Source organism: Accipiter gentilis, chromosome 2, assembly GCF_929443795.1.
Source record: "Accipiter gentilis chromosome 2, bAccGen1.1, whole genome shotgun sequence".
NCBI lineage: Eukaryota > Metazoa > Chordata > Aves > Accipitriformes > Accipitridae > Astur > Astur gentilis.
Window position 1 is genome coordinate 7,997,718 of NC_064881.1, and position 24,018 is coordinate 8,021,735.

The 24,018-nt window shown below is 39.8% G+C and overlaps 1 protein-coding gene across 2 annotated transcripts in view; it reads right to left on the reverse strand.

The window, feature by feature from the left end:
• Nucleotides 1–24,018, reverse strand: part of NOL4 (nucleolar protein 4) — a 196,963-nt gene that overhangs the window by 84,015 nt on the left and 88,930 nt on the right. The window lies entirely within an intron of this gene.

Sequence of the window (24,018 nt, forward strand, 5' to 3'; positions counted from 1 at the left end):
CTAAACAATCTTTTGGCCAACAGGCTATCTAGTAAAACAATTCATCCTTCAATTGATTAAATGGCAGCAGAATTTGACCCTCAATTTGCTTACTTCTTTTGCTCTAAAGCACCTCTTTTTTGGTGACTGACTTACACAGTTTTGCTAATGGTGCAAATACCTGCCCAGGGCTCTACAAGCCTATGCTTACTGCAGACAGTGAAGCTGGAAACAAAACTTGGGGGTTAGCAGCCAGGAATGTGTACAGATTGAAACTGGAGATACAGGATGAGATAGACCTTAATATATCATTACCTTAATACACCATCTGCTTTCAGGCCCTTCTAAACAACTTCCATGGAAAAGAAACAAACACATTTATGGACACGTGGAATTCAATAAAAACATCAGGACACATTCTTTAAAGGATGTGCTCAGCAATACTCATGTTTGAAACTACATGATTAATCAAATTGTTGACTCTCCATCATTAATACAGTAAAAAACAACTATTCACCGCCCTCAGATCAGAATATAAAAAGTGAAGGAAATATTGTATAAATGGGTAATGATTTAATTCAGTTAAGTACTTGGAGAGCCATAGACAAGCCATCATACATCAGTGGTTTGCTTGCTGTACTCATCCAACACTTTTATGTCAGAAAGTATACAGGACTGGGCACACATTCTGAACATATTTTTTTAAAATTGCTTTGATTTGTAAACCTGTAACAAAAAAAGTTTCATGAAAATACATAATAAAAAGAATAATTTAAATGCTTTTATTTAAGGAACATTTTTTGGTTTTACAAAATGCTTTATAATTAATGGCTGCAATAAAAAATGAAGGTATGTTTTGGTATGTACCACTTTTTCATTACCTCTTATAAATACAAATGTATATACAATAAAAGACATAACGTTCCTACAATAAGACTTTTAAATGTGTACACCAACCAACTTGCAACAGAGCAATGGAAAAGTTCTGATTTAAAAACCTGAGGCTGCTTGAGGATTTCAGCTACTTAAATGAGTAAGGTGAGCAGGATTTGTCCTTAATAAACTTTCTATCATGCCCTGAGACTTATGTCTTACAGTGAATAACATATTAAAAAGGTTAAAATTCTAAATGCAGTTTCAGAAATAAATATGCAATTTTATTATTCTGAACTAGAAAATGGCATTCTAATATAAAGTCTTTATTTTTTTAAAAGAAAATAGCCATATTTACAACTCATCTTAAAATCTCTGAGATATCAGAAAGAAATCCAGATTTCTTTATTTAAGACAGAAACACTTTGGTTACCGCTGATTCATATTTAGGACTGTTAACGGATAATTGGCTTCTTGATTATCAGTTTAACAAGTGACAGTTAGTTTCAAATTAATTAAATCAATTACTGAATTGGTCACTGAGTGAGGGATGCTCCTCCCTTTGAAGGGCTCAGAAAATTCCCTGCTGTTGGCAGCAGAGAGAGAAACAAGTGAGTAGCCAGAGGATGCAAAGAGCTACCTAAAAGCTGGGGGCACTGCCTACTCTGCAGCTCACAGGTCTGATCCTTAGGGAACTTCTGCAAGCCGGGACCCAAGTGCCCCGGGTCATACAGTGCAGAGGAGCCACTACCAGGACATAGATGGCTAAATGGGAATGATGGAGTGGGACGAGAGCTGTGCATAGAGCCGGATCTAGGAACAACAAAGTCCAAAGCAAGGCTGTTAGTTTTGGCTTGTAATCATAAGCAATAATGCTTTTATTTCTTTGGTGGGTTTTTTTCCTTGTATGATGAATGGTTGACAAGTAAAACTTACACATGTGTGAGAATGTTACAATGCAAAAGAAAAAAAGAAAAAGCCAGCTTTTTTATATTTGTTCTAAAACATAACCATTGAAAAAATTCCTATGCTGAGTAAATGTGATCAAGCATTATAATACTTTGAAACAATTATACAGTATTTACATGATTTTGGCTTTGCTTAGCAAAAGCTTAGTTACTTGATGGTAAATCTCAGTTTCTACTCTAAAGTCAAATACCCGCTTTCACAGTCATTTAACCTTGCTTGTTAGAAATGGGAACCATTGTTTGTCAGGATAACGTACAGGAGAACGGCTACAATGCCTATAAATCACGCTTTTGCCAAGTAAATATAAATATGTATTGCCATAAAAGAGATCAAGAAAAAAAAAAAGTGGTTTAGTGCTAGTAGTTCCTTACAGATGTTACCAAGGTAACTAAATTACAAGGTTTAGTACATTTCTCATCCCTGGGCAGCTGGTCTTTTTTTGATAAGAATAAGGCTACTCTAAAGCAAGAGTTTCTCAAGTATCAGAAACACAGAGCACATCAGGAATAACTGGGTTTGGGGAAAAAGGCAGGAAGGTCTGGCCCAGGAGAGGAAAGGCACATTCACCATCAGATACGGGCAGCCACGGGCCCAACCGCTCCCAGCCCTGCTCACGGACGCTGGGCCGAGCTACCCCGCTCCTGGGCCCGCAGGGACTGCAAGCACTCATGGCCGCCGCACAGCTGCCGAGGGGCAAGGAGACCTGTCCCTCAGACCACCCTCCCCGGTGGCGACCGCCTCTCTGGGGGGCAGGAGGTGAGATCTCACCTCCTCACTGCTCCTGGCATGGCTGGTGAGCGGGGGCTGCACCTAAGCTGGGGCCTCGGCAGCAACCGGCAGTTTGCTCGTACAGTTTTCTCACCTTTATTTATCACAACACCTCAGCAACAGTAAACTGCTAATGCTGAAAGCCTGTTCTCTTACCAAATATTTTTTTCCTCCATCTTGCAGAGGCAGAGGTGTAGCGGCTTGGGGAGAGCCCTGCGCAGGCCCAGGGAAGCCGAGGCTTTGCCCAGCTACGGCCACCGGCAAGCGCTTCTCCAGGGCGGCTGGCCAACAGCCCCTCGTTCAGAAGAAGGACACCACTAACAGCAGGCACTGAGGGGGAGAGGCCGGGACCCGTCCCTGGGGCAGCGGAGAGGCTGCAGGAGCACAGCGGGGGAACGTGGTGGCGGCCCTGGAACCCACTGACACCGAACGGGTGGCAGTTGGGGGCTGCCTGGGCCCAGCCCGGCCCCTGCCCGGCCCCTGCCCCTTGCCCCTGGCCCCTGGACTTGCCACCAGGGCCCAGAAGCACACGTGGGGCAGCAGCCGTTGACACGCTGCAGGGCTGCCCTCCTGCAGGAGGCTGAGCAAACCTCAGTGGCCCTCCCTGGGCTCGCTTTGGCAGTGCCGCTGGTCGGCAGACGCTCCAGGCTCCCTTCCCACAAGCTGGCTGATGAGGGGCAAAATAAAACTCCACTGTGGTCAGCCTATATCTGGGTACTTGGTAGCAACCGCACCACTGATGCAAGGACAGCTGTTTTCAAAACATGCCTCTTGCCTGAACCGCCACCACAGGGCAGGTTTTGAGGGAAGACCTCCAGGGAAGCACACCACAGGTGCTGGGAGCTGAGAAAGAAGGGAGCAGACAGCTTCCCTGCCCCGTGTTGGGTGTCGGGGCAGTCACGAAAGAGGCTGTGGGATGAGTTCACGTCTTCGTCACCTCCCAGGGCTGCCACTATCCACAGGCATCAGCCGTGACAGTGAATGATGGCCTCATCAAATGCTGCTTCTTACTTGGGACAGGACACGTCTTTAGGAACTGTGCAGTTTTCAAACCCTTACCCCAGCACACTGGAAGACTGGAAGCACATCTACAACCGGTTTTGTTGCGTAAGCCTGAAAAGGGCGAGTCTGACGGCAAAACATGTATGTGTTTCACTTCTCAAAAACAGCCAGCGGGTGCCTCGCCTATGCAGAGATCCTTCTCCAGGGATTAAAGAGCGTCACCCCTCAGAGAAAGGCTCCAAGAGCAGAGGGAAGGTACCTTCGGAATGGGCAGCAGCCTTCTTGCTAAAGCAAGGAGTACTGTCCAGGCTTAGGCATGGACTTCTCACTCATGGACTGATATTTCTTAAACCTCCTGATGCCAAGACCTCCTTCTCCTGCCTTTGCAGACAGCTCCACGCTGATTCTCTGCTCTGAACAACACCCTTTAGGCACCTTCAGTCCAAGTACTCTCCATGTTAGGGGTAATTCTCAAAACAAGAACTGCAGTAATTTTCTTACTTCCAATTAGTTTCTTATTATTCATCACATTGCATTAGAGCTTCCAGCTCATCCTTCCAGATCACCTTGAGGCCAACTAGACACAAAGTGACACCAGGTCCATTTCTGCACACTTGAGAAATCCAGGCTCCTGCCTGAGAACTTTCCAGGCTCATTGCAGTCACCACTGTGTTATCTTCTCCCTGGGCTTTTGAAGGAAACTTGGAAATGGTGGAAGAAAAGACAATGCAAAATCCAAGAAAACAGATGCTCCGAATATGAGTATTGATTCTCAGAACTGTTGCATCCTTCACTTCAATTATCTGCCACAAACATTCACTTTATCATTGCCTGAACTTCTGCCAAAACTCAGTTTCTCTGTATTTAATGCCTTGGATTCTGCAAGGTGATTTCCATGACAGTTGACAGTTTAAGGGCACTCAGATTTAGAGCAGGAAACCAGGTCTTAATTTATAAGATTACCTTCTCCTACCAAACTGTCTAGATTTATGAATGGGCAAACAACATATATTGCTAGAATTAGAGATTCTTCTGTTACAGGTTAAAATACAGTTCTTCCACCCAGAGAGAACTGTCTTCAGACCAGGTATGTCAAATGCTCAACAGCATTCTCAGTAAGAGTGCTTTCTTAAAGCAAAGCAAGTTGAAGTGTGCACAAAGTCTGGCTGGAATAACTCATCCCTCAAACACCAGTTTTCTGACAGCAGAAATCTGAACTCTGATGTAAGTGTCACTGAAGTACTGTGAATCTCAAACCAAGGTGTATATATATAAATTCCCACTTGTCTCCTTGAGAGAAAAATCTCCAGATGTTTTAAAGGATCTCTTGCATTACTCTTAGTGATCAATTTTGTACTATAAATCACCTAGACTTTTCATATTCCTTGCAGGTAAGGCAGGAAGGAGTCAACAAGCCATTCTACATAAAGACAGATCTCTGAATATATCCTCTCCCTCTCTCAAATTAATTCTCAGGCTAGAATTCAATTAATATTTAGAATATACTTAAATAGTTTATACAGCTGAGATTTCAGCTACCTGAAACTTACTGCATATTTTACTAGTCAGTAATACATAGTGTTGGCCTTCAGCTCTAACAGCAGTAGCGTGGCACAATCCTACAACCATACAACCACATGGAAGCTCAGATCTGCTGAAAGGACAGATGTGGTGATGGGTCAGGGAGCTAAGAAACCCTCTCATTAACGCTAAGAATGAAGCAAGAGCCCCATGATACCAAAGCAGCTCTAACACAGCTCCCTTTTTTGCCCTGAAGCAAGGCAGATAGCCTACTTAGGAACTAGACAAAAAACGAGGGAAAGGCAATTAACCTTAGAGCACCTTTGGCTCTTCTGAGACATTCTGACTACATGAGGGTGTACCACAAGCCCAAACCATTCCTGGTGATAATGAGTCTGATTAATCACACCAAATGAACAAGGCAATTGTTGGGGCCACTTTTTTCATTCTGCTCTAAGAAGTGGAGGTGGGAGAGGAACACATCTGCAGCCCAAACAGACACCGATGCCTGCAGATTCCAAGGTAGCATGCACACAGGTTAAATGGATATTTTCGGTGGGTTGCCTGCCTACAGAACATCTCTGAGAGCAGCAGTTACTGTAAGGTGAGTAACTGTTCTTTCTAAAAGGAGGAGACTGGATGTGAATGAGCTGAGTGGGATGAGTGAGACTGAAGCTGCTGGCTGTGCAAGTGCAGGCTGTCACAAAACCCACTCTTAAAGATTGTCTACCAAAGTCCTGTACGAGGAAGATTGCTTTAATCTCTTTGGGCTGGATACCACCAGCCCAGGTCTTGCTAAACACCACCTTACACCCTTAGCAATCTGATTCATTTGAACAGGATCACTTGCAAGAGACAGTACTGCAGACCAAAGAGTGACAGACTCCAGACAGTTTTGAGTTACTGCGCTGTTCTCTTTAACCTTTGGCTTCAATATTGCACGTTTTATTTTTCCTATGTTAAAATACCACTTTAATGAAAATAACGTGCTACATAAGCAAATATTTAAAACTGTTAGTTGCATTCCTTCTGTAATTCCACAAACCCAAGGCATGCTCGCAAATCTTCCTAACAGGAGCTATTGAAAAAAACGCTTTACTGGTGGCAACTGACAGCAGGCAGTTTTCAGAGAGGAACACCATAAATCAGATGAAAGGTGGTATAGAGTGCTGACTCACAGAAACTTCTGTAGTATGAAATAATTATAGAGATTTTTCTAAATGAACTGATAAAAAGGTGAGGTCACATTTCACTCCCACCATTTTTCACAAGGACCGTTTAATACCAGTTTGTCACAGTTATGTATTTGGTTATGCTTCATTTACATCACAAGTCATGTTTCAAGCACAAGTTCAATACATAACAAAAGCTAGTCAAAATCAACTATATCTATTCATCTTCTCCATTCCCTTTCATATTATGACAAAGAACAGGGGTTGAATTAATGGAGGTACAAAGATAACTTCAGACCCTCTATTATTCCCTGTTTCATAAAGCATAGGAACGGCCACACTTGGTCAGACAAAAATCCATTTAGTCCAATATCCTATCTCCAGTGGTGGCTATTAGGAGATGTTTAGAGAAGAGAATAAGGCAAGCATATACAATTCTTCCTCCTTGGGGGATTGCTAAGCCCTTAATAATTTCCAACTCATGGTCTTTCTGAGCTGGATGTGGTTTCTAGTAACATACTGATGCTCAACAGATTTCTTTTCCATGCAAATATCCAGTCTCTCTTTGAACCTGTGTAAACCTCAAGCACCCTTCTCTGCTCCTCCAAAAAGTTACTGGCACTATTTTTGTCCCTTCATTCGCAGTGAGACTGTATTTGCTCCATCACAAGAATATGTTTTAATTGTCCTCTTCAGCTAACCTCACTAACTTTAACAATTTTTCTTCTCCTTTTGATATGTGTACCTTTCCTGATGTGGTTGGGTTCTGTGAATTCAGCTATGGAACTCACTGCATTGAAATTTGAACCTGGAATGTCCATCAGTTTCAGTGCAATGCCAATCAATTAATCCCTCACTATTTTCAGTGGTGGAGGAATAGGTCGGGAGCTACTCTATATGGTTACTCAGTGCATGCTTTTATGGAATTAAAAAGGAACAAAGCAAACTACAAAACTAATCCTTAGCATTGTCAACAAGAGTACTGTAAATTTCATATACACAGGCACATACACAGTGGAATCAGCATTAGCCAGGCTGTAAATCTTATTTCATTATTAAACAACCCCTCCAGTAATTCACGATTTTTCCATGGATAAACGCCTCTTCTTGTTGGAGCCACAAAACAGGCAGATATTTTATTCAATTATAACATTAAATAACAGAACAGTGAACAACTGCCACTCCATGACATCAGCAGCTATCAGAAAAATAATACTGCCCTGTCAGTCAGTGTTATAGAAGGGCTCATTTATAAAGCTTCATGAGTGATTGCATGCTTACTTTGCCGGCAGAGCTACTGTCCCTGCATACACACAACAAGGAGATGAAGCAGAATGGCTATTAGGAGGGTACTGCACATGTAAATAACCAATTGAATAGCTCACTGGGTGCACAGTAGTCTTATTATCCCTATGCATCTAGTTTGTACTTGTGCTTTGGCATTTCCACTTCAAAAGACATAGCCCTCACTGCCTCTGGGGAGAAAAATCTCTGATTTTCCCTTTACTCTGGAGAAACCTCTAGGGTGCTTTTTGTGGCAAAGGCTCTATCAAGCAGTTCTTAATATAGAAAACCTGCAATTCTTCTAAAAGTTTTTATGCTGTCTTTAGGATCATATTTGACAGGCAAAACGTCATCTGACATCAAGAATGTGGCTTAGAGCTCCATCTCTGGACAAGCATTGCAGGAACAAGTTCTCAGCCCAATAACATATGAGTGATGCCAGAGGTATTGCCTTACACTCACCTCAAACAGGACTCCAGACTTCAGAGCAGTTTATTAATATGAAGCTAGGAACTGAGTAAGGCTGGGAGACAGGCAGGCAAGCAGGGCTCAGGACAGACTAACTCTGACTTTTGAGATTCACTAAAATTCCAACCATGTACAGAACATATCAGCAACAAATACATTTGAGACTGCAACATGTTAAGAAAAGCAGGATAAATATGAAGCCTTTTCCTTAAAGTAAAAAGAGGTAACCTAGGAGATCTTACCCTCTCCTCTTTCTTGCCCAGCATGGAAGAGGCTTATGCTGCTCTAGCTAGAAGCTGCTGTGGGCAGCAGCAGCAGCTGCCGCCATTCCTGGCAGCAAGAAGAATGTGGTGCTGTGCCAGCAATAGACAAAAGACTAACATGCAGGTGCATGTTTGGTGCCTAAACATCAACCCAAACGGGGCTGAAAGGAATTATGTTAACTTATCTGCCACTCGGACCTACTGCATGTGTGTGATGCCATATTTTACTTCATCAGGATCTGACAGAAGATAAAAGCAAAGAGGAAAAATCAAGTTAGAGTCAGCAGAGGAAATTCTCTGCAGACCAGATGCCCCAAATACTGGCATTTTTTAATAAAGCCCTTTAAAGTCTAAAATTTAGCCTACCAGCTTTAGTGTGTCGAGCAGGTTCACACAGTGATATCACTGTATACTTCCTTCTAGAAGGGTGAAGCCCTGAGCACAAGCAAGAAAAATGATCGCTTGACAGCTCTGCAGCCCCTCAGCAAACTGCTGCCTGCTCTTCCATGAAGGCAGCAAGACTATAGAAAGGCTCGTTATACCCCCTCCATCAGTAAAACTGGGAGAGAAAAGGGTGAGAAGCCTTAAGAGCAAACAGAAATGGCTGCTTTGAGCTTTGTACATCCTTAGTAACATTTAACCTAAACTCTGACTTGGGCCCCAAACTTTACAGTACAAATTGGTGGATTTGCCCATCTGGTAGATTCCTAGAAGAAAACTGAACAGAAGTTTCCCCTTGAAATACAAAAAAAATCATATGTCTGTTAATATTTTGCCTATCACTAGAAGACTACAATGAAGTAGAAATAAGAAAAAACCTTACCTATCCAACAAAAAAAGGAAGAGAATTGGGAAAAGATATCTACACGTGCCCAAATGTAGGAAAACCAAGAGTTCTGCTGAAGTTCAACAGATACTATTATTATAAGTTTTATTTTAGAACCATTCTGAAGAAGACTTGCAAGCATTCTTTACTTCATATTTGTAATGTATACACAGTCTCAGTAGGTATAAATTTGCTATTTAGGTGCGTAAAACAAAGAGTAACTAAGTTGAAAATGACCTGTTAGCCCAATATTTTGGGTACCTCTATAATAATGAAAATAACTGAGTTGACAGCATAACTCTCAGTAAGAGTATTTCTACAAGAAGTTCAGACTCATTAGACCCTTCATCATCAGGTTTGTAGCTTTGTAGCTCAGGATTTCAAAATGACAATCTAAATTTTTTAATTTTTTAATACAGAAAAGTATAGTTTAAAAACGTGTATCAAGTAAATTAAAGCCATTTTATTGTTATTTACATACTAATACTATTGTTATTTGCATGCTAAAAGCTAGGACATGAAAAATGCTTCATAACTAGAAGAGAAAACATTTCCTACCATTTTCATAAATTTTTTTTCTAGTTTGCATTTGAAAATGTTGGTAAAATGAATTTGTTTTTGCAAAAGATTTGGTTTTCACTCTAGAATATTTCTGTCATATCCTTTCCAATCAGTTCTCTCCACTCATATTAACATACAGGCTTTCAGGAAAATTTCCTAACTCAGCAGAGAGTAATATAAGCGCCTCTAATATTCACATACTGAAATTCAGTTTAAAAATAGGTAATAAATATGAAATTGGGAAGAACTGGAAGAAAAGTACGTTGAACATGAATTAGGAACTTATGGCATTTGTACTTCATCACAGTTCTAGCATTGTCAACAGTGAACTAAAACTTCCTTGATACATTAGGAAAATGGCTGTCAGTGAATCTGAGAAATTAGAACACTAAATATACAAGTTTCAGACTCCATTAGGGTTGCTGTTTCCCTGTTTAATGACTGTGATGTAATTAATGTTTTTGCTGAGACACAGTCTCAGTGGATCAAGCATAGGATTCTGTTGCAGATAAACTGTAAGTTTAGAAATTCAATGAAGAATTCCAGAGCTTGGAAAGCTGCTATTACAAACTTGAGCAAATAAGCATGTTCAAGGGATATAAATTACATGTCCCTTTTCAATTCAGTTTGCTTTTTATTCTGTCACTTTAAAATGCCTATGGATGTCCATGGCAGCATGTACATTGCTGTTTCGTGATTTGAGCATGCCTTGAGTAACTACAGTGAGTGGTGTTCTCACTGCTTGAGTGAAAACAGTGTTCTGGTCACACAGAGCAACACTTGATAACAAACTTGATGGCCTTTCTCCATCTGGCAAGCAATTATTTTTTAATGTTACATCCATTATGCTTTCCTAATTTTATTTTTTGCTGTTATCAAGTAAAAGTTAAAAATATTCAGCATCTACAAAGGCTAAGCACCAGCCCAAACAGCAGCAAAAGAATGCAAAAGGTGACAACAGGCACCAATGCTAGAGATGCTTCACCTGAACACAAAAATATTGCCACTGAGGTAAAGGACATAAGCATATTGGAAGTCTCCCTAGCATGTTGATTACAATTATAAGCATCAAACAAAAGGGACAGTGCTGATGATTGGCCTCCCTTGATTTGAAAAAAATCTCTTGTGTGTAGCAAATGCCAAAACTGCCATGAGGGATGTACAGGCATTATCATATGCAAGGCATTAGAATCAGCTTGGAAGTTTACGACAGTTAATATTTTTAGGTACTAAAAAATTTCATGGCCCAAGACAGCACAATCCTGAATCCTTTGGTTGAAAAGTGGTAGATTTGCAAACTCTATCCACAAACATCCATGATTTGAAGTCTTTCCCACCAATTGGGTGATATCAGGCAGAAGATAGCAGACTTCCAATGAGATGTTATTACTACGGGAAGATCTCTTCTGTCTTCATTAAAGTCACCACTTTTAAATCCCAACTGCCTCACAACACTAGAGATAGACATGTCGACTTCCAATCTGACGGGCAAAATTAAAACATGCTCTTTCCTTTTCAGAAATTATTTTTGGCAAAAACAAAACATGCTCCTTCATTTTCAGAAATTATTTTCGGCACAGACATCAAAGTCAATAAATCTTTTTACAATTCCCAAAATACAGCTGAGCATTTGGTCACATATCTTCTAAAACGGACTAGAATAAGAGGTATCTGAAGACAAAAAAGAATGATTTTGCTAGATGGTCTGTCAGCACAATATCTCTGGCAAACCAAGTAACTATGATTCAATGCCCAGAAACTTCACAAAGCCCAAAGGATCTGATAGACAGTTCTGGCATATCTGCTGCTATCCCTCACCAGAGCTGTGGACTTGAAATTTTCACTGCCAAGCCACCTGACTAAGCAATGCATCTCTTCTTCCGAACTTTCCTTCCCACTGCAATGCAGTGGACTGTGCTTGCATGGGGAACAGAGCAAGTATGAGAGGGTGCATTAAACAAAAGTGTAAAGGAAAGATGGGAAAACTTGAAAACTATTGGTGCTTGAAAACTTTTGCATGAAGACTATCATTTTGCAGTTCCTTTCTGAGAAGCTAATGCCAACAGAAACACTACGGGTTCTTGGACACAATACTATTTTAGTAACTTCCAAAATTTTTTCTTCTCTTTAAGGCAGACAATTTCCCCTTGCTGAAACATCACTGAGAGCTAGTCTCAAAACCAGATTACTCAATGTTGTGGTTTAACCCCAGCCAGCAACTAAACACCACACAGCTGCTTGCTCACTTACCCCCCACCCAGTGGGAAGGGGGAGAGAATTAAAAAAAAAAAAAAAAAAGGTAAAACTGGTGGGTTGAGATAAGAACATTTTAATAGAACAGAAAGGAATAAAATAATAATGATAACAGTTAAAATAATAAAATTACAATGGTAATAAAAGGATTGGAACGTACAAACCAAGTGATGCACAGCGCAATTGCTCACCACTTGCCAACTGATGCCCAGTTAGTTCCCAAGCAGCAATCCCTGCCCAGGACAACTCCCCCCAGTTTATATACTGGGCATGATGTCACATGGTATGGAATACCCCTTTGGCCAATTTGGGTCAGCTGCCCTGGCTGTGTCCCCTCCCAACTTCTTGTGCCCCTCCAGCCTTCTTGCTGGCTGAGCATGAGAAGCTGAAAAAATCCTTGACTTAGTATTAACACTACTTAGCCACAACTGAAAACATCAGTGTGTTATCAACATTCTTCTCATATTGAATCCAAAACATAACCCTATACCAGCTACTAGAAAGAATATTAACTCTATTCCAGCCAAAACCAGGACATTCAACAAGGCCAGAATGTAGACCAAACAGAATACCAACCTTCAGAGAGAATCCACAAACTGCTTTGCAGTTCTTTGCAGACTGAAGAGATTTCTTAAGAAATAAAATAACTGGTCCATGTTTGTAATTCACTTAAAGGCTTCTGGTAGCCCAGCAGGATTCAGCAACGGGACAGTCCACACACAGAGTATTTGCAGCACATGCTTTTCCTGTGCTTGACAGAATTGATGAGGTACCATTACCAATGAAATTTAAGAATCTTTTAATCACAGTGAATCAGTCCTATTCTCACTAAAATTCCAACAACTGTTTATGTACAGATTGTTGTTAAAGGTCAGAGCTCTACAAAGGGAAAGAATAAAACCATACCAAAGAGTCCAGCTGTAATACCTACTTGGCCTCTGTATAATATGGGATTGGCTAAGAATGCTGGGCCGCATAAAATTATAAGAAATGACCATTTGCTGCGCTTGCCCAATGGATCCATGTGTGGAAACCAGCAGGCTGCTCCTGGTAAACACAGCAACCTGCCCAAAGATGATGTTCTCTGTTACAAAGCTAACTAGGGGAGGAAGGGACAGCCTAGGGCAAGAGACTTACAGAAATGCTTGGTGTTACTTTAAATAACAAAATAAAGGACAATGATATTGCAAAACCCACTATATAATTTGTTTTCCCTTTAAAATCTGTAAACAAGATTATTTGGCCCATGATACACTTTGTATTTTGAAGGGATCATCAATGTATAGCTTCTTTAATCTGTTGAAATGCATGTTAGAAACAGCTCTATGACAAACGGCCGTATGGCAAACCTGTTCCCAAGCTTTCAGATAAGTTAGAAAATATAGTGTTTGCAAAAAACAATGCAGAGAACAAGCAACACTTGCTGATAGTCTTTCTCCTGCTTAAATAACCTGTAAATGTCCATCAAAACAACAGAAGCCTGGGAAGTTCTTTCATATCCCCAGTTTGCTTTGCAATTCTTATCATCACCTACATAAACTGTTCACCTTCCTTCCTAAATAACAATTATGTACCAATTCTGAAGGAACTGTGTTTTCCAGAAGCTTAGTTTAAAATTTTTAGAAGCAGAACATGGATCTGAAGCTGGGTTTGAGAATACAATAAGAGTATTACTTCTGGGTGAAAAGTTGCCATCATTGGAACAAGCAGAGAAGTTATGCATGTTGCAGAGTGAAACACGTGGTAACAATCTTGATCATTAATAGAATGTTATTTACAATAACTGTTACAATCTTGGTGGGCTGTTATCTTTTATATTCAGTGCAAAAGCAAACAATAATACCAATACTCAACAGCATGAAATACCTAGTGTGCCCTCTTTCACAAAAGAGGAGCAGATTCTTCCTTTTCTGCAATTGCAAATAACTGCCATCAGAAGAAATAATACAAACCAATGCAACAACAACAACAATAACAACAAAAAACTAAGTGAAAGCCGGCAATGTTAAATGCACTCCGAGAAAATCTACTAACTGCACTTCAAACACAAATTTGTAGGGGAAATCTTTGCGTGGATGGCACCTAGAGATGCTCCAGGTATGACAGCTTCAGAGACTTTTCTTTATTCTGCACATAGGAATCAACAGAAAACTTCAGAGCTAGATATATAATTGGTCCAAAAATTACAAAACAATCTGGGGAAAGCATAATTTTATCACCCCTGATAAAATGAGTGTGACAGGCTCCAACATACAGAAAAATATTGATACAAAATGACTGATCATACTATGTATGTCCATTCAGGTACTTAAAAAAGTCTCAGCTCTCTAAGCACCTTTGATTCTCCAACACATGAACAAAAAACATTTTGGAGGACTCAAAAGGCAGCTTTTCTAAAAAAAAAAAAAACCCCTTTCCTTATTACCCTGTGTCAACTATAGCAGCTTCAATAGAGAAACATTTAGAAGGTGGTCTAAAGATACCACCTTCCTCTTCAGAAAAGTTTCTAATATTTCAAAGATATTCATGGCATGCCCCTTTATGCAAACAGAAAAACAGAGTTTTTCAAGTTCCTGATCCTGTGTCCCCAATATTAGCTGAAGTCCCAGAACAGTGGGATACAGAGTCAGTGTCTCTCTCCTGTACAGTGAACATCCTGTTGTATACACATTATCAACAGAGCAAAGAAGAGAAAAACACATCTAGATGGAGATGGAACAGTTATCAGTGATGCAGAAAATACCTAAATTCAAGTTGCTGTATTACTTGATTGAGATCAGAGGTTTGAACTTGCATCTCTCAACCCTAGGAAAAATGTACTGTGGGGCTTTTGGACTTTTGATTCAAAATCTTTCAGGCTGAACTTGAGAAGCCTTTGAAGATTAAAATTTTGTCAGAACTGCTTTAATTTCAACAGTATCTTCTTCTGTTGAAGAACACCTGAGACAACTCTAGCTTGAAATATCTCCAACAAATGGCAAAAACCACTTGACAAGTGTGGTGAGAATCACTGGTGTGGAGTCCCTTTTATGTAGTATCATTAACCAATTCTCAAGCAGTCTGTTTTCCAAAAATGTATTTCTTTTTAACTTCAGCACTGAAATCTGCAGTTTCTGGAGTTTCCTACACTGAGTCCTGCCAAACTCAACACCACAGCTGCTGCTACAGGAAATTAAGATAAAATACAGGGAGTAGAGGCTGAGCTTTTCTATTGGAAGTGGACTTATGCTGACAGTGCATTTGCAGACAGTAAAAGGACTGATACTGTTAATGCAATTTCTACATCATGTGGTAACCACAGTATGAGCCATCAAAACAAATCTTCAGTAGTTTACATAGTAGCAAAGAGCAGAATGGAAGGACATTAGTGGATATCATGGCACTGTTGCCCTTGGACTTGAATATCCAAAACATAGTTTTGATCAGATCCCATTAGGTTTGCTGCTGGCTGAAAGCATTCACACATTACAGATGCAATCAGGATCGCTGCTGTTGTTGCCATCAACCCACATGTGCAGTAGTCGTCTTCTCCTCAGCATGTTTCAGAAAACAATTTCAACCATAATGACTAGAAAAATGACAAACACAAAATGACTGATTATCCACCTAAAGACAATTAAAGGGGTCCACACCAGGATACAGTAACTAATCTATTGACAAGAATAAATTTGCGAGGAGAAATTAAAATGCACTACGTATGTAAAGATTGATCACTCAAATCTTGAGCTCACTTTCATTCTCCTATACCCTGCAAAACTCCAGGTGGACTCTTCTGGCAACAGAATGACAGAAACCCTGGATTCCTGTTATATAACTTTCTACTACAATTGCAATTTCGATATTACTGATATGAACATTTGATATTTTGATATTTGGAATCTAAAATAAACCTCAGCATTGCCCTAGAGGATGCATGTATGCCCCTCATGTTCCTTGTAGCCACCTGCTGACATGGCCTTACAAATGACCTTTGGAGAAGACTAAAAAATTCAGTTTGCTATGGCTAGAAGCATACAAAACTAGAATAATGGAGCTGCAACAAGAACAATTCCATTCCTTTTAGCATTACGGCTGTCAGCCAGACTGCACATAGTACCTCAACTACCACTAGAAACAGAGAACTTGCTCAGGAAATCTTGATTTCTCTCCCTTTGCATTTGGCCCTGCTGAAAGTTAACATTGCTGTTTTGCTTAGGTCTTCAGCTAATATAAGGAACTTATTATGCAAAAAAAACCACAAAGCCAGCATCACAGCACTGAGAAAGCACTGTTTAATTAACTGCTACAAAGCTGGCCAGAACACCATACACAGGGCTGAAATCTACCTTTGGATGCATATGATCTTAATCACACTAGAGTCAACAGGAGCCAGTGTATGCAGCCTGGGAAATAATTTAGTCCATTAAATTCATGCAATTTACATACAATTAGTGGCTTCAGACTTTTACTTTTGAGGAGAAAAGGAAGATAAAGGAGGTTTAACATAAAATATTCCCATGTGGCTGGCTATTACTGTTTCAAATTAGGGCAGACTGTTAAGTCAAAGATATTTTTTAAATTCTTGCAGATTTGTTTAAACAAAAGAAAAATACAAATATTAATCAAGATAGTTGAGCTTATGTTTAAAGGCAAACAAAATCTTAACAGATTTAAACTTCCTGTTTTAACTGAAAATACACTTCTTTCACTGAGGACCACTTCTGCCACCTTCACATTGGCCATTTGTAGTCTCTGGAAACATGAATATATACGTACATTTTAAAGGAATTAAAAAGGCAGAAATGCCCCAGGAAAAAAAAAATGCCTTGCAACCAAGAAAAAAATATCATTGCTATTATTGTTTTCTTACTAAAATGTGAAGGATAAATCTCTGATATGAAGAGACATATACATTGTGTATAAAGTTTGTATATAGTATAAATTCGTTATTTCTATTATTCATTTAATGAGAATACCAGCAGCAAGATCCGTGCTGGGACAGAATAGAGTTTGTGATTTTATCATATTTGTGGATGTTAAAAGACAGCCAGGTTCTGTGAGGTGCAGCGTACCACCTGGGAAGTGCTGAACATCTTACCTATTTTTCCCTGAATGAGTATCTCAATGAAAGAGGAACAAATTGTGAGTCATGAATTCCAAATGGACGTTTTAGGCAGAAGCTGTGCTATACAAGTTTGGGGGGATATTTTTGCAATCGTGAGAAATGTTTCAAGGAAAGAGCGTGACACACTACTAACAATATTCTTCTGCTTGGTGTCATAATTCAAAACCTTGATCTGGGGAATCAGTATATACATTAAATCATTCTACTTTTATGCATGGAAAAGACACATCAGAGAGCATTATGTTAGCCAGTTCAACATCTAGCCAGCAGACAGCCTGAACACTAGGACACAGTGGCACAGGGAGAAGACAGTTCAGGACGAGGGCAATACCTGTAGGGAGCAGGAATGCTGGGCAGAAACAGAATGAAGAGAAAAGCCTGGGCAGAGGAGTGATCCACTGCTGTGTGGAAGCCAACAGTTCTCACAACAGGAGAGTGCCATAGAGAAGCCCTGGCAGAATATGCTACATCTATTATTTTTAAGAGTTTAGGAACACTGACTTTTTTGTAAACAGCAAGCAGAGTCACATCTGCTTTTTAGTTTCTGGTAACTCAAGGAAATTAATTTTATTTAATCAAAACAGAGTTTATACAGGAACTCCTCAAGTTTGGAGGCCTGGACTCCTGAGCATGAGCCGTCTCTACCAATTGTACCTGCCCGTGTGTAATACAGTCCCACTGCTACATGGAGCGTTCACATCCTTTTCTCAGAAGAGAATGCAACACAGGTTATGGGTTTGGGTGCAGGCTTTGAACCTCACTGCACTTCCTTACATGCAGTTAGTCCTGTTTACAGCTGGTGCTTAAAGTTGTCTGTAAATGCAGATAAGGAATCCAAGTCCCTTTGTGAAAACTCAATCCTAATAAAACTTGGACCAACTTCCTAAAAATCACATATATTGCAGAAGACAAAAAAAAGCTGAGACAATGTTTGACCAGCCAACATTATTCCATAGACAAGTTAAATCTTGGAGGAAAAAAAAGGGAAACAAGTCATGACCTTGAGATATTTAAATTCAACTTCGTGGTGAATTAATTTAATAAGAGGACACATAAGGTAGAAAATTTATGCAGTTACCCATCTAAAAATTTTTAGAAGCTGTAAACAGCTATGCTAAATGGTGTCACTCTAAAACAAAGCCTCACAGAGGTGGTGAAAATATACAATGAATTCTCTGACAAACGTTCCCTTGTGTTACTTTATCACAGAAGGGACTTTTTAATCAGTAATTTAATTTGACGCGTAACAAAAAATAATTTCTTAGTGCTCTTTCTAATGAAAAACATTTCTTTGATAAATCTTCTCTTACCCTGATCCCTGCTTTGCTTGGCACTTGTGTGGATTCCCTGTCACCCATATGTCTACCACAGAATCAAGAGCCAGCCTAAATAATGGCTTAAAGCTTCCATCCTTTTGCGTTTATTTCTATAGTCCTCCATATAATAGACGTAGACTGGCTACTGAGTATTTTAACTACAAAGACGACAGACATTGTCTTTGATTATCAATGCTCTTACTATTTGGTAAACCAAGCAAAAAAAGGAAGTTTTCAGGGAAGAGCACTCTTATACTAACCAATCTGGAGCTTATGTGTGACTCTCTGACCTGCCCTCAGAGGGAAGAGAGAAAAACAACTGTCCCCTCACTACCTATTCCATGGACCCAGGTCTCTGGAAAGGCAACACAGTGCTCTTTCATCATATCAGTCAAGACGCTTTCCCTTTTTACTCTAGAGACACAGACAGAAATACAACATATGCTGTTTCTTTAAGTGGACCGAGTGCGTTTATTAGGTTTTTGCAACAATAAACATTTTAGATAGGAGAAGAATATCTATCCTTCAAGATGAAAACAGGTCTTTTACTTCCTCGGTGTTATATTATCATGAATCACTAACAGGCCTTATTAAAACAAAGACCCCATTTGTCTGCATATGGATATGCATGTATGTATTGCAGAAACACACAAGCACGCATACATTTTATACATGTAAAACACACATATGTATCATAGATCTAAGTTAGAGAATACTACTATATAATAAATAAACATTAAATAATGATAAAGTTATTTTTTGATTAAAAACTCAACAGAAAAAGCATGCATACTAAAAATGTAAAAATACATAGGCTGAACATATAAACTCTGCTGAAAAAAATAAGTTTAGGAAAAGCTGACAGTAATAAAAATCAGACAGTTAAAATCTTACTGCAAACAGTCTAGTTTAAAGCTGGGAGTCTTCAGTATCTATTAAAGTGAAATACAGGACCATATCAAAGAAAGCCAGAGCATTAAAATAACCAGAAATGGAATAGCTAGAATACCCTCTGTTTAACTCTACCAGCAACAAAACAAACACACATTTCACACGCTGCATCATGTCACACACCACCTTAATTTAGCTACATTAAAATGAGTTTTCCTCAAAGAAAAGCTTGTATTATGACTATACCTTTAAAAAGCTCATGTTTTCTCAGTTTGGGTTTTAATATGAAGAAAAAACAAGGTTGAATCAGGAGTTGTAAATTTTCATGCTTAATTTGATAGTTCAGCACTTTTGCAGTTGAGTTTGCAGCACGCAGAGATCGGTTTCCTCATGCTTTCCCGCTTATTTTTCAGCACACAGGAATTCTTAAGCACACCGCACAGTGCATACACAATTTGCAAGGTATGCTCATCGTCACTTGTTCAGCTTTACGCACCAAATGAGACATGCTTCAGGTTTCTAGGTGCGCATCTCACGATGATGTTTTAAAATTTTATCACCTAGTTTCCAGGGAACTGAGGCTTTGAATCTATATTTGAAATACCACCTGAACAGGTGAAACATACTGGTATTCCACACACAGCCTCCTGCTGTCATTCCACTGTTGGCATGGGACAGTCTTCACCAAGACTTAGAAAACCTCATTCAATATTCCTCTCTGGAGGATCTGACACTTACTGTGAATTCTGCTCTTCAACTTAAATACCAGTGTCTGTGGCAGGCCAATTCTATCATTGCAGATACAGCATCCCTCAGGCGAGGTCCAACCTTTCTCTCGCAGTGCACCCAGGGATTAGCTTGACTTCCCCTAAATTCTCTCCAGTGCACAGTACGAGCTAATCTTTCCTGTAGGAAGCAGGAGATGGGGTTGCCATGACAACAGAGCACATTCTAGCAGTGGGACCACTGAGATGAGCTGAAAAGACGACAGTGAAACATGCACTCAGCCTTCCTCCGGGGCTACGGGCTTCTTCCTCCAGGATTTAATTCCCCTGCAAGTTTACTGACAGGCTAGGAGGTTGATTAGCTATGTATTTTGCTACGGGGGGATTACTAGTTAAGAATATGGTTGAGAGATCATAGCATTATTTAATGAAACTGCCATTCCTGCTTACGTTAAATTGCTGATTTTATAAGCAGTGTGGCTGCTTTTAAACCACTACTTGTTCATACATATTAGTCCTACACTTAGTCCACACTAACATCTCACTGTAATAAAGAAAAAGAAAGTCACAAGCTACGTCCTGTGCTTCAGCTTTGGTTTTCCAGCATATTAGCCATGCGGTCTTTCTTTAATGGTTTTACACTCATACACATACATGCACACAAAGAGCACAGTACAACATCTGTGTTTGAAGCTCAAAGGTTTCTGCTGATGGGGGAGGGGATACTGAGAAAAGCAAATCACAGCGGCCACGTGTCTTACATAAATGACAAAACAGCCACAATAAGCTTTGGGAGCCCTGTTCGTCAGGCAAAAGAAAATTGAGTAATCCATACTGTAAATATCAGCTATTTACTGCCCCAGAATAATGTCTGGATCCTATGCTTTAAATATTTTTTTCTCAATGAGAATAGAAGAAAGCTTTTATAGTCTCTCATTTCAATTATTTACACATTTTTTAATTGCTCAATCAAATTTTCATGCAAAGGGTTTTTCTCTGTGTTTTAATTTCTCTTACAAAACCACACAACATATTATTGGTGTAAATTCCTGGAACATGACTGTGTCTTCTCTGTTATTTCAGATACAAGCGTGTCTCAGTGAGCTTTCACATTAAAGAAGCAGCAACTTAGAATGTAAGGCAGGTGTCTAACCATGTTTTTAACCATCCATTTGCACAGAACAGATTCCTTCCTCCTTTGTGCCTTTGCTCTCAAGCATATAACGTGTGTGGCTACACACACAACACCCCATCAGCAGGTTAGATACACCAGACCCCTCAGTACCTGTAATGGCTTGACCTATCTGAGTACTAAAAGAGCTTCAGATGAGTCAAATCTACACCATCTGAATCCACCTCTCTCTGGAAATTTTAAAAGAACAGAACCTTCATGATGGTCTCTGACACATGAAAGAGAGAGTGCCCAGAGGCTGCATTTAGCCAGAACTCCTATGGGTAGGGGAGGTGGGGGGTGAGCACGCAAAACCGTGTGCAGATGTATAACAGCTCTCCCTGTACAGCAAGTTATACAGGATAGTTGGCAGTTAGTCCCAACTAACTTAGTCTCGGCAAACCACATAAGGCTAGGAATAAAGCTTTGGTTGGAGAGGAAAAGTGCCTTCTGGGGGAGGCACCTTGCTGCCTGGAATGCATCAGGAAATTGTTGGGAAGTCTGAAGGGATGGAAGCATAGGGAAGCCCAGGTCAGGATGTCCAAATTATCATCAAATCACTGGATTTTTTCCTGGTACCACACTAATTGCATTTACAGCTAGAAGCCCGCAGACAAAACCCAACCAAATAAAAAGCATACAATTTATCTTTCATGGCTAGGCAACATTGCTCTTCTGTAACCATGCAAAGTATCTCAGTGTTACACGACCCTTTCAGTTTTACTTTAGTCTGGATCTTAGCATGTGTCAGGAATATACACGCACAAAACAGTATCCCTCAGAATCTGCTGGCTCTGACTCATCCCACAGCTTGCTACGAAGATAAATTACACCACACAGTATAGCACCTGTATTTATTATCATCTAATTAGTGTTAGGGTTGGGGTTTTTTTCCCTCCACTTTTCCACTCATGTTCTATGCAACTGGAGAAATGCCAAATCATGTAAGCAACATATGGTTTTGCTTTTGAAATCATCCAGCCAGAATTCCCAAATACTGAAAAATCTTTGGCTAAATAATTTGCAGCTCGAGAGACAGTATTTTACACCTTCAATTCCACTGGGAAACACTGATATTTGTAGGCATGCAAATTGGTTTTGAGGAAAAAGGGCATATAATCAGATGTTGAATGATGTTACAGATTTTTCCTGTCATATGCTGTCTCCTCACAATGTGAAAAGAACAGTTAACAGCAAGATTAATGCTGTGAAAATAGCTAAACTACTATTATGGTTAATGAAAGCAAAGTTCTGTTTCTTTTTTCTTTCACAAACTATGACTGCAGAAATCAGTAAATATTGCCCTTAGAATGCAAACATTCATTTCTTCATGCTCATGTGCAGAACCTCCATCTAATAATACTGAATCTTGTGTTTCTGGAAATTCAGTCTTTCAACCAAATACAAAATAGAATTACTATATTCCTTTAGTTGTTGGACAGCGAATGGATTCCCCTGCCAGCACCCTAAACAAGTAGCACCCAGTTACTAAAATGGGTCCAAACTAACCCTGACCGTCTTCTTTCCATTTCTGGCTGAACCTTCTCGTGTTTTCTTTCAGATGAGTACCCGGAATCACTCCCTTAGCAGGAACACACCCTCTCACAGACACATGGAGAAACAGAAGCACTTCAAATGTGTGAAGTTCAGAGATCTCCTGGAACATAGACGAGCTCACAGGTAGCCCTGTTGCATTAGTATATCCCTGGGTATACCCAGGGAAAGGCAACTGTTTTAGTGAACCCAGGTGAAGCTTGCCAGAACAAGGAGCAAGGTAAAATGAAAAGTGATTATATGTATTTAAGCAATCTACTCTAACTAAGGGAAAATACGTATGTGTAACATACTTCAAAGGCTTGACTAGAGTCACCAGCTCTAGGTCCTTAGCAGAAACAAGCTGCTCCTACTGCTCTCATGGGTCTGCTCTACATTTTTCGAATGTAAAGTCTACCTTTATGAAGGTTGGAGTCTTAATTTTGCTCTTTGTCTACCCTCTTGCTTGGGAGGGGGATGAGAGGTGAATACACAACAGCCACTTTTCCTCTCAATAATACCCACAGTTTAAAGACACTACGTGGGAGCTCAGAAGACACATTTTGTCCTATGTTTCTGCATGAATTCAAGCTTTGGCCACAAATGAGGAGTCTGAGGATTTCATGTTGAAAATAAATGGGAAGAAAGACAGGAAAATAAAACTATACATAGGTCCAACTTGAAAAGTTGACATGAGAAAGTGAAGGTTTCTGTTTTGATTTCCTGTCTTTTTCTTTACTATGTTTAACTCTGAAATCACCATTGAATTCTCATTTTTATTATATAGTTTCTGTACATAGCTGTTCACAGAGTCCTTTGAAATCTGTGGATGAAAGGAAATATCAATCTTCTTTTTAAGAACTATTCATTTGAGATTAAACAGTGCTAAATGCTGAGCCCTGAACAAAAGGTTTAAGCACATGTAAAGTCTTGCTGAAATAGAGCAACAGTGCCCAGTACTTTACAGGATCAAACCAGTGATTTGGGATTTTAAACCCCCTAATTCCCTATCCTTTCCTTTCTCTTTTTAAATATACCTTGGTAGCTCAGATCCTGCTTTTGTCAGATGAATTCCTTATATGAAATGCTGAGTGACCTTCAGTCCTAGTGCAGTGATAAATCAAGAAGAAGCCTACACCAGTGCAAGCTGTACTGCTACCTTCTGACAGCAAACAGTTTTTATATTCTAAGCACAGAACTAATGGCACAGAGCTAATAATCAGAATATACCTAAATATGTAAATGAAAACCAAAATTTTTTGCTTTTGCACTTCAAGAGTCTTAAACACAATCTTATTTTATTTTTGGAAATATGTGATGTAATTAAGCATATTCCTCC